At 44.2% G+C, this 11,004-nt stretch overlaps 1 long non-coding RNA gene across 1 annotated transcript; it reads left to right on the top strand.

Annotated features, from left to right (window-relative positions):
• Positions 1-5,606: 5,606 nt before the first annotated feature.
• On the top strand, positions 5,607-9,811 carry LOC103543423 (uncharacterized). Its single transcript, XR_011543339.1, has 3 exons — positions 5,607-5,780; positions 5,937-6,065; positions 9,252-9,811. It is a non-coding gene; the product is annotated as an uncharacterized lncRNA (long non-coding RNA).
• The last annotated feature ends 1,193 nt before the right edge of the window (positions 9,812-11,004 follow it).

The following is an 11,004-nucleotide window of genomic DNA, read 5'->3' as shown; positions in this document are numbered from 1 at the left end:
CAGGCCTTGCTCTATGTGGCATGAAGCAGAGGGTAGGGCAAAAATTATGTATTTTTTAGTGCTAAGCAACTATTTTAACACCATAGTTTATGCTTTCTTTAATTTCTTTCAAGACCAACTGTGACATATTTTATAGAAAGCATGTAAATTATTTGCTTCCACATGGCAGCATTCCCTAAATTAGATGGATCCTCACTAGAAATAGTTAATTACCAAATGCTAGCATGCTGCATTTCAGCATGGGGGTGACGGGCAGACTTTTCATGGTGCGACCCAAGAAATAACAATACAGTAGATGATTTCTATGTGATGTCTTTGTTTGTTTTTTGCTAGCATTCTGTCTAGAAGCTGTCTTCCTCCAGCTCACGTCCAAAGAAAATTCTTTCAGTGTTGTGGCAGCAGCAGCGAGAAGAGAACATTCTCGAGCTACTCCAGCAAGTAATTTCAGAGTCAGCACTGAACTTACATAAGAAAAGTGAACCTCCTTATGTTCCGGCAGAGACTTTATATTCTGTTCAGGAGTTAGAAAAGACTAGAATAACTTTAATTGAATAAACACAGTTAGTTCTGTACTTTGAACAAATGGCCTCTTAACTTTCTTGGCCCTGAGCACTTAAGAAAAGAAGAAAGGTCTGTTTGTCGGGGACAGTGACTAAGGAAATGTGGCACCAACTTTCTTCCTATACCTCCATTTCAGAGTTTGCCTCACCTCTGCTCCAACTCAAGTCCACAAGAGCTGGGGTGTGCTGCCCCAGTGTCCCTGAGTTTTTATCTTGCGGGTGTAGCAGCCACGGTCTATGCTCCATCTGTAACCACTCAGCATCTCTGTTCCTGAACGCACAGCTACTGCTTCTTACTACAAGGCCTGCAGCTCTCCGTGTGGGACTTTCTCTGGCTACAGGAGCAGATGTGGCCTATACAGAGGGCAGATCAGAAGTGCTGGAAAGTTAACCCTCCCAGGAGCAGCCCTTGATCAGTGACAGATGGGAGCTGGTGGGTAAATATCCCAGCTTCCTTGCTCCTCAGGTGGGAATACCCTGAGATGAGTTCTGTGAAGTTTCTGAGTTCCCCAGCGGGACCGAGCCCCACTTGTCCATGGTGGAAACCAGCTCATTAACATACCTGTCTTAGCTTCCTTTCCTTCTCTGTCTCATCTCTCCACTCCCTCATGGTGCTTCCTGGGATCACTTCCCAAATAACTCCTTGTACTCAATCCTTGTCTCAGGCTCTCCTTCTAGGAGATTCCAATCTAAAGCATTTGGTATCAGCGGTGGTCCTAGGGAGCAGATCCTTAGGATGAGATCCTGAAGTTGGATCATCCTCTGGCCAGAAGGCAACAAGAGCCCCATTGCTGTGGTTCATGTGGTGATGATAACCCCTTGTGTCCTGTAGCATCACACTTACTAAAACTCTCACCTGGGGGGGTCAGGATGAGGTGGAGGAGGAAGGAGATGGATTAGCTTAGGCAATATTCCCAGTGCTTGAAAGATGTGGGGTAATGGTGATTAGTTGGCTGATTTGTTGACTGGTCATTAGGAAGAAAATTACGCACTCAAACCAGCCAACTATCAACTCAGGGCACAGCGTGAAAGCTAGAAGGCCTCTAAGACAGTTTTTAAATAGGCCCTTATCTTCCAAAGCTGGAAAGAGGACTGTGCTGAAATCCATGCACAAGATTTGGTTGTAAGGGTAATAAATAGAGTTACAACCTTAGAAAGTCTCCTATGCTAAAATTAGGGCCCTGGTAGGGAAGAGGTCAGACCCTGAGATCTGGGATGAGGATATTTGGGCATAAACCTTGAGATCCTCATGACTGCTCTGGGCTGGCAGACTTGGAGAAGAGCAGCTTCCTATTGACAGGTGTCTTCATTTTCTGTGGCTGCCGTAACAAATTACCATCAACTAAGTGGCTTAAAATCACAGAAATTTGTTCTCTCACAGTTCTGGAGGCCAGCAGTCCAAAACCAGGGGTTGGTTCCTTCTCGAGGGCTCTGAGGGAGAAGCTGTTCCATGCCTCTCTCCCCTAGTTTCTGGTGGTTGCTGGCCATCCTTGACATTTGTTGGCTTTAGATGCATCACTCCATCCTTTGTTTCCATCTTCATGTGGCGTTCTCCCTCTGTGTCTGCATATTGTCTCCTCTTCTGGTAAAGACACAGTCATATTGGATTAGGGCCTGTCCTAATACAGGATGAGCTCATCTTAACTTGGTTACATCTGCAAAGACCCTATTTCCAAATAAGGTCACATTCATGGGTACTGGGTGTTAAGCCTTCAACATATTTGTGAGGGGCACAATTCACTCTGCAACATCTGGAGACCAAGTAAAAGACTCACCTGAGATGGATGTTCCACAAGGCGATGCGTGTGCTTCTCAGGATTTGCTTCTCCTTGGTGCTTCTAGACCAATAACTAGGATTACTTTTCAGTATGGCCCACGTAGGGGCAGCCTTTCTCTGTTATGAGAAACAAAGGATTATTCATCAAAAGAGCTGTAGGACAGGGCTTATATGTACTGCAAGAATGGAAAGACTAAGTGTGGGAATCGAGCTTGAGAGTTGGACCAGGGAGGGCACAATGTAAGACAGATGCAGCACAATTCTTTGTAGAGGATTTGAAGCCAGAGGGGGAGTTTTGCAAGGTTCTTTCAGCCCCCTTACCACCTGAAATTTGATGCGTTCTCTCTTAGCTGCCTCCTGGGGATCAGGAGAGATGTGTGCACCTGTGTACCACATATTCTCTTTGGAGATCCTTGGATAGGAGCTGCCAGGTCATTGAAGGTCCAGCTTCTTGGGCTCACAGCCACAAAACGCACTTTCCATGCACACATTTCCCTGCATTTTCAAATGCCTTTCAGCTTCCCCTTCAGCCCTGAGTTCAAGGCAGATGCTAAACTTTCACCACATATGTAGATGCATTTATTAAAAACTTAATTCTATTCTGACTTCTACTAAGTGTTGGACTTGTAATTCACTGCAGAGAATCCTGTTTTGCAGGAATAAATGAGCTGAAAATCATATTCTTTCCTTTCAACTGTGCCATGGAATCTTCAGTTACAGCACATGAGGTAGTTGCTGTGGAAGTTAAAATAAGTCCCTACTGTGAGAGCAAGGAGATGCTGCCTGGCACACAGCTGAACCACCCGGCCCTGGAAATGCAGCGACAACTTAATTGAACAATTGGTTCAGCAACTGGTGGAGTTTTACATTTTCTGAACAAGACCGTCAATTACCATAAAAGCAGAACATACTGTGTTTCTAGCATTTGAAGCAATACATAGCAATTAGGGGATGGGATCTATTGTGTGCAGAGCTTAAAGAAAAGATGAAACCTGAATTCTGATGGACTCAATGAGAATTCAGTTCATTTTCTTGCAAGGTTTCTCCTTGTGGAAATTGATCATTTCTGACCTTTTTCTTTGCTTTTCTGTGCCATCTGGAGAATTTGAGGCGATGCCTTTGACTCTAATACCCTCTTGGCCCAGTTCCTGTTGTTCCACTTGCCACACTTATCCTTGGCTAGCTTCTATGATATCCCACATGCAGGCTGCTAACCAGGCTTCAGGCAAGATGCTGCCTGCAGAACGGACATGACGGGGAAGTGGATTTGCACATTATGCAGCAGGCAATGCTCTGAGGGACCAATGCAACTGAAATCTCAGCAGTTTCTAAGGCGTCTGGGAGAGTCAGTGCTGTCACACCTGGAGCTGGCTGCTCAACGAACATTTAGCACATAATTGACCAATCAACTGAAATGTATAGTAAATGTACATAATTACTTAGTCTAAGATGAAGCAGGCTGGAACACACAACTAACCTACAAAAGGGCTCCGTTGAACTCCTGGTGGATGCAGCCACATTAGGTTGTTGTGAGATGTTTAGCTCTCTTAGCATCATTAATGACAAATGGAATCTTCCCTAGTGCTTATGTTTGTACCATCACATTCCAACTCCAGTAATGACAGCCAACCTTAATGGAATGTGTATTGCACACTTGGCACTGTCTAAATGTTTTACCAGTATTAATTTATTTAATCCTCTACCAAACCTGTAAGATAGATACTATTATTCTCCTCATATCACAGATAAGAATCTGAGTCAGAGTGGTAAAATAACACGCCTGAAGCCAAACAATCAGTATGTAGAGAAACTGTGATCTGAACCCAAGTCGACAGCTCGCAGAGCTTATGTACGTGCCCAGCACACCACAGCTGCCTCCTAGGTAACGGCAATCCTTCCTGTTAACTCTTTTGCCTGAAATGATTTGCTCATGTTGTTATGGTACTGAGCTCAAGAAACCAAGGTTGTGGGGTAATCCCCCTGCATGTTAGTCATTCTTTTCCACAGCCTTACATTGCACTGTCGAGGCTGGCTATCTGCTTACCACAAGAGCCGAAGGGAGGGGGCGAGGACGGTTCAGTACTCCATTTCCGTTACTGCAAGACAGCTCAAATTGTATGCTCAGTGAGAACAGGTATGGTCCACTTTATCTTTGTATAGATCCCCTAACTCCCCGATTGAGCAGTCAAACGAGAACCCTTCAGCTCAGTTCCTTCCATTTAATGGGAAGAGGCTGAAATCATAAAGGGTACAGCATGAGCTAAGACAGCCATCATGTCAGGCAAATTACAGTTTCTAATTGAGAGAAGCTCTATCCCTATTGGCTCAAATGGAGAAAACTGTGAGATTGGATGAGGGAATTAAGAGAATTCCAGGTATTGAGATTTTAAGGGATTATAATGAAATACTCTTTCCCTACTGCTCCAGTTCCAAATTGAGTGAAGGATGGAAGCAAGAGAAAGGCAGATGCCGAGAGCTACCCTTACATTAGACAGGCATTTTCACCTTGTCACTGCCGCAGCAGGGCAATAGCTGGCCTCATCTTCCTGTGAAGGCTCCTCGCCATGCTCCCAGGAGGGCAGCCCTACAGACACCCGTCTGTAGTCAGGCTGGCTCTGAATGAGAACCCAGAAGGGGTTGAATGGAACGTGTCCAGTTAGTTTTTCCAAATTCACCAGTCTCATAATTCACTTCTTCTCCAGGGTATGGGAGGGGGTGAGGAGCAGGGTGAGCAAGCAGCAGTGTTAGTGTAGTTCAAGTTCTTCTCAGGGGGCACGTAAGGAGGTGATGGGTAGGAAACAGTGGTGATCTTTGCTAACCCCTGGCCAAGTTCTGTGTATATGGTAACACATATAATCAAATAATAAGGATATGACTGCAGATAAAATGAGACTGTAGCCCCAGAATACACCACAGAACCGCAAACACTGGAGGGCTGACAGGGCAGAGAGGCCTTTGGATATCCTCCCCACGGAGGCCAGCAGAGATGCTTGAGTATGACGTAAAAAGTTATGTTAGTAGATGGGAAGGTGCAATGGTCCAAAACTGTTGCTTTGCAGGAGGAAAACAACATCACATCTTTTTCCTCCGTTCCAATTGTTGGAAACTGTAGAGGTATAAGTGGAAGATTTGAAAGTAAGATCATGTACCAAATATCCAGTGGAGGATTTCAAAATTGACTATAGTGGGGTCATTTTAAAATGGAGTTGGTGATGCCTCTCCAGAGAAACTGCCTTGCTGTCTTGAACCTTGGACTGGGCCAAACCTTTGGACTGGGCCAAAATGGCAAATGTTTTCCAAGCAATTGTTTGAAAAGTCAGCAGGAGAATGGACGTGCTGATCACAAAGATTGAGGACTGTGGACTTTCTGGAGATGGAATCAGTAGTCAATCAATGTTTAGCCAAGACTAGCTCTCTGCCTCCAACTCCAGCTAAAATTCTTTGTAATACAATCTCTCTTCTTTGCCTTTAAAAGCCCCTGACTTTCACTCCTTAACGGGACACTATTTGGGTTTCTACTTGAATCTGTGCTCCCTGAACTGCAATGCTTTGATTTCATATAAAAGCTTTGCCTCTTAAATTGGTTTCTGTTTTTGCAGGTTGACAAAGACAAGCCATTAAAAAAAAAGTTCCTGTGGGTCCTAAATGGACTAGAGTTGATGCTCCAGCTTAGATCCTGAGGAAGATGCCCCAAGAAGATACTCAAATTCTTCTGCTTTGTGCATGAGGTAGAGGACAGACACAGATTGGTTACCTGGGGAATTTGGGGTTCTGTGAAAATACTGGCTGAGTTTTGTAATTGTGATTTCTAAATTTTTATTACTTTCATTTTCCAAAAACTCTGCAGTGAGGTTGTCTGTAGATGTTTTAGCTATTTGCAGGGGTGCTACAGAAGAGCTGGTGGTGAGAACTAACGTATTCCACAAAACGGAGTGGAGAGTGCAAGTAAACTGAAATTGACACAGTTCTGTACAAAATATCGCAGGTCCATACGCTGTTTTGTTGATTACACAGAGATGGGCTTAGAACTACTGCGGTGAGCCCTTTTGAATGAAGGGAATACTGACCTAGCCTTACTTCTCTGTGCTTCAGGTTCCTGAAATGCTATATTTTTTGCCCCCCAAATTGATAAAAGCAAGTACCTACAAGTGCCTGATGTTGCTTGGAAGAAGGGAAATACTTTAACACAAGGCTTCTGTAAGGTAGCATGTGAAAAGACTTTGTAAATTCTAAACACTTAATTTAAAATCATTTTGGTTTTAAACATTTCTTTGGGGTGATTGTTTTTCTTTAAGTGTCGTATCTTAATGCTCTAGATGTGATTTCTTCCTTGGGTCCTCCTTTCAGGCCTCATACAAGGAGACTAGCAATTGTCCCCTTTCTGCACATCTTGGTTGCAAACAATGTCCTCACCCTCCAAAAGGATATATGATAAAGTTGTGATTAGCAGTTCCCCAGAGAACTATGCTATGAACTAGGGTCTTTATTCTTTTACCCCACCAACAGTGTTTCTTAGATGGAGATGGTTTACAGTTCCATCTATTTCTTCTTTTTTTTTTTTAAAGATTGGCCCTGAGCTAACATCTGTTGCCAATCTTCTTTTCTTCTTCTTCTCCCCCTCCCCCTCTTCCCCCTCCTCCCCTACCTCCCCTTCCTCCCTCCTCCTTCCCCCCTCCTCCTCCCCCGCCGCAAAGTCCCCCAGCACATAGTTGTATATTTTAGTTGCAGGTCCTTCTGGTTGTGCTGTGTGGGACACCACCTCAGCATGGCTTGATGAGCGGTGCCGTGTCCATTCCGAGGATCTGAACCGGCAAAACCCTAGGCCACCGAAGCGAACTTTCCACTTGGCCCTGGGGCCGGCCCCATCATCTGTTGCTTCTTGTTTGGATTTGTGGGCACAGAAGCGTACATCATACCAGCCCTCCCTTGTATTTACCATTTTCCTGTGAGGAGGGTTAGCAGAATATCACGTATCATAAGGAGAGAACTCCCATCTGGCAGTCTCTTCGCTTGTGGCACAAAAGCTGCCAGAGTAGGAAACAGAGCACGGGGGAGCAGCAAGGCAGGTGTGGTCCAAGGCATGTGAGGGGGCCCCTACAGCCATGCAGACTGGTCCTGAGACCCTGCTACATGGAGATCTCCAGCTAAGAAACCAGGTATTTTAGTTACCTGTTAGCTCTTAGGTTTGTGCAGATGATATGTTTTTTTTTTAAAGATTGGCACCTGAGCTAACAACTCTTGCCAATCTTCTTTTTTTTTTTTTCCTGCTTTTTCTCCCCAAATCCCCCCAGTACCTAGTTGTGTATTTTAGTTGTGGGTCCTTCTAGTTGTGGCATGTGGGACACCACCTCAGCATGGCCTGATGAGCGGTGCCGTGTCCACGCCCAGGATCCGAACCAGCGAAACCCTGGGCTGTGGAAGTGGAGCGTGCAAACTTAACCACTCGGCGGTGGGGCCAGCCCCAGATGATGTGTTTTTAGTTTCATTTTGATTAATAATAATAATATATATTTGTTGGGTTTACAAAACATTTTTCCTTATGTTATTTTATTGGGTCCTTTCAATGACTCTAGGATGTATTTACCATCATTTTACAGGGTGATGGCAAAGAATTGAGGTTCAAAGAAATGAAACAATCCAAAACCATATAAGCCAGTGAATGAGAAAACCAGGACTGGTATTCAGGTTTTTTGATTCCAAATTCTGCCTTCTTTCTATGACAACCACCCTCTCTCTTATTACCATGATGATTTTAAATAAACTGAAACTTGGGGCCGTGTTCAATTTCTAAGAATGGATAATGGATATTTTTGGAGGACGTAGCATGTGCCGGGCGTTGTGCTTTGTGGTTTACTGAATGATTTCACTGAGTCCTCACACAAACCACTGTGAGTCATTGCCCCCATTTCACAGATGAGGATGTCAATAACTTGACCCAAGTCGCGTGGCTTGTAAATGGCAAAGCCGGCATTTGAACCCAAGTCTTGGACTCTGAAGCTCAAGCTCTTGACTACAGCATTGTGTTGCCTCCCTGAGATCTGGTTTAATCTTGATGACATTGAGAATGGCCTTTGAAGCCAGAAAGTGAGAAATCGGAGGGCGGAGTCCCATAGGTGCCTGGAAAACATAGTAATGGATCCTTGAAGAACTCAGGGCAGGCAGGGCTCGCTCAGCCTCGTGTAACCTGATCTGCTGATGCAGGAGAGCCTGTGATGGGCTGTGCTAGGGTGAAGCCTAGGGCCTTGGAAAGACTTGTGGCTTTTACTGTTCTTCCTTTTACAGGCAATTAGAAGACAGAAGGGCTGCTTAGGAAACTATAAACTCCTGAGCTGATTTTAAAATGTCCAAGGATAAGCTGCCATGTCTGAAAGTAGACAAAATATAATTCCATACCTCTGATTAGCCCCTTCTTTACGTGGCTGTAGTGCTAGAGAAAAATGACAGTACCTTTTTTGCGGGGGGCGGGATTTAAAAATGAGTACTGTCTTAGATTATATCTTGTGTATGTGTGCTTTTTAAAAAGGGAAGTTGCTTCTCTCACTCCAAATATAGTCTCATTATTACAGCAACAAAGAGCTCCAGCACTAAGTTATTGCACCAGTTATGTTTTGGAGTGTCGAAGAAGGGAGGAGAAGCATTTGGATTTAGAAAATTAAGGAATACAAATTCCCGTTTGTAGGGTGACTATATGATTCATTGTGCCAGCCAGGATGCTTCTGAGAGTAAAAGAGGGCGCTATGCCTAGTTACACCAGGACAACAGCCTAGATTGCCACTGTCCCAGAGCAACAGGACATATGGTCACCCAGCTTTCCTGAGTCATGTTTTGCAAGGAAGGGGTTTCTATAAGCTGAATGCCATATGTTGTCACTTATTACCCTCCCACCCCACTACTTTTTTTTTTTTTTTTTCCAGATGAGCCACACAGTTATCCAGGGATCATCTAGATATAGAGATACCATTCACTGTCCTACTACTCTGACATCATCACCAGGCTGTCCTGGCTCTTACTTCTTTGGCACACAATGCAGAGAAGGACCTGCCCGCTGAGTGTGCAGCCTAAGGAGGAGAGCCAGTGCGCAGCACGCTGTGCTGGCTCAGGGAAGTCAGAAGTCACAGGCTCAACCCTTGGCCTGGCTCCTTTCCACGTGGGAGAACTTTGAGAATTTACTTTTCTTCTGGGAACTTCAATTTTCCGTTCTGTGGTATGGGCATAATGGTAATAGCAATCTGTCTTTTGAGTTTTTTGTGAGGATCAAAGAGCAGACAGGCATGATAAACAGTATAGCATTATACAAAGGTTGGTTGGGAAGTGTTGCTTTTACTCTCAACCAACTGCGGAACAAGTTATTTCACCTTTGTCAGCCTCCTTTTTCCTTATCTGTAGAAAAGGGAGCATTGTATCTACTTCTCCAAAAGATTGATTAAATACGTAGAGTACCTACTCTAAATAAACATGAATTAGCTTCTCTTTAAATTGGGCTGTGACTGGAACTTTGTAACTGAGTGATAATTCGATTCTTTTTCTCAGTATAGATGTCAAGGGGATGGGCGCTCACGGTCTTAAATGCCCCACTTCAGGCAAAGGAACTCTGGTAGGCTGTATGGACCACTGCGAGTGGCTCCAAGGCAGGAGTGCGGATGCTGGCTGGTGCAGAAGATGGCAGTGGCAGGAGAATTCAGGGGACAGGCTCAGGAGTGGCAGACTGTGAGCCTGCCAAGAAACAGCACAGGGAGTGCCTCCCCTCACACTGCTAAAAATACTGCGGGGAAAGTAATTTCTCTGTTCCTATTTTAGAAATCAGAGGCAGAGCCACCATATTCATGTTTGGATTCTGGTCAGCCTTCTGGTTTAAGTTTTCAATTTCAAGAGAGATTTTTCTGGGGAGAGTTAAAACAATCTCTGTAGAGTTTCAGAATCGAAATTTGAAAATGCCGTTAAGGAAGATTAATGTGTTGGGCATTATTTACGTAATTACTAGCAATTTTTTAGAAAGGTTTTATTAGAGACAATCAAGATGTTTTAGTGACAAAATCCTTCCGGCTGTGTGCTTTCCTATGAAAGTCAATGATTATATATAGTTACATAATTTTTATTTAACTGAAGATAGATTTATAAAAGGATATTTTCCTCTTTCTCTTCCTTTTCTTCTTAATTTTCCATTGCTGCCTTCTTTTCCTTCCTTCCTCTTCTGGAACCTTCCTTCTATGCCTTGTTTTCCCTCCCTCCTTCCTTCCTTTCTCGGTGACTGTTCCACACTGGGATAGAAACCTTCTCTGTCCATGTGCCACAGTATGTACATCTCTGATGTATTCTGTCTGGCTTTGCTTCAGTCTTTCACTGAAGCTTTTGTTTCCTGCTCTCTTTCACAAGCATTTCCTGAGTAGCTATTTCTGCAGAGCACTGTATCAGGCCCTCGGAGAGGGCTGGGGAAAACACAAGGATGAGTAGCACCTGATTCTCCCTCTCAAAGGATCCTACAGTGTAGCGGGAAAGACATGAAGTTCAAAACCAAAACAGCACAGAAATGCACAGGAGGTGGGAGAGTCCTGAGTGTAGAAGCAGGTCACTTTACCAAAAATCAACTTGCCAAAATCGTTTTACCAAATAATCAATATACTGAAAGGCCAATTCATTGAAAATCAATTTGCCATTGGCCCCGAGCTG

Source organism: Equus przewalskii, chromosome 8 (assembly GCF_037783145.1).
Source record: "Equus przewalskii isolate Varuska chromosome 8, EquPr2, whole genome shotgun sequence".
NCBI classification, from domain to species: domain Eukaryota; kingdom Metazoa; phylum Chordata; class Mammalia; order Perissodactyla; family Equidae; genus Equus; species Equus przewalskii.
The sequence above is the reverse complement of the archived record's forward strand: the minus strand, read 5'-3'. Positions and strand labels throughout refer to the sequence as shown.